Source organism: Procambarus clarkii, chromosome 1 (genome assembly GCF_040958095.1).
Source record: "Procambarus clarkii isolate CNS0578487 chromosome 1, FALCON_Pclarkii_2.0, whole genome shotgun sequence".
Taxonomy (NCBI): Eukaryota; Metazoa; Arthropoda; class Malacostraca; order Decapoda; family Cambaridae; genus Procambarus; species Procambarus clarkii.
Window position 1 is genome coordinate 3,036,655 of NC_091150.1, and position 911 is coordinate 3,037,565.

Here is a 911-nt window from a genome sequence, read left to right on the forward strand (position 1 = left end):
CAATAGGCATATTTCATTGTAAAAAGGAGATTTAAATAACGTAACTAAACTCAAATATCCACGGCCTGTTGGTCTAGTGGAATGATTCCTGCTTTGGGTGCAGGAGGTCCCGGGTTCAACTCCCGGACAGGCCCTCAATATTTTCCTTCCCAAGCAAGTTAATTATACTGTCAAATTAATTGCTTACATTTTACCAACATTAAGAAACGCACTATTAAACATAGGAGACACCATAAGACTTAATTTTTAATTAGCAAACCAGTACGGTGCATATAATTTAAAATGTAATTAACTAATCTATATAAATGAAAATGGAAATGTTCGTTTGTTAAGAATCGCTAATCTCCGAAAGTTCTTCACCGATTGCTTTGAAATTTTCTCACAACGTTCCATTCGCATTCGAGCAGGTTTTTATATACATACTATATAGAAGTTACGTCTGTGACGGTAAAAACCATGCTTTTTCTGAAAAACTGTGTTTTTCATATGTTTTTCATGTGAGAGAAATCTTCTAAATCTCATTACCAATTGCTTGGAATTTTTGACACCACGTTGCATTCGAATAGGCGCGTCTTTTTGTATATCTACTATATACATGCCTCACCTGTGAAAGGAAAAAACATGTTTTTTTTAAACAGTGCCATCTGTTTGAGGTAGGAGCAACACACGCTGTAATCTTCAAAAGTTCCTCACCGATTGCTTTGAAATTTTGACACAACGTTGCACTCGAATAGGTGCGTCTTTTTATATATCTTTTATAAAGATGACAGGTAAACTTTTGACAGGTAAAAACGTGCATTTTTTGAGAAACAGCGCCATCTGTTGCACATAATAACAACATGCACGCTATACTAAATATGTCACAAATTCCATTTCAATGTTTCCGAGTGCATTGATAAATTATATTTTCA

The 911-nt window shown here is 34.7% G+C and overlaps 1 non-coding gene across 1 annotated transcript; it reads left to right on the forward strand.

Moving 5' to 3' along the window:
- The first annotated feature begins 62 nt into the window (after positions 1–62).
- Positions 63–134, forward strand: TRNAP-UGG (transfer RNA proline (anticodon UGG)). Its single transcript has one exon. It is a non-coding gene; the product is annotated as a tRNA-Pro (tRNA).
- The last annotated feature ends 777 nt before the right edge of the window (positions 135–911 follow it).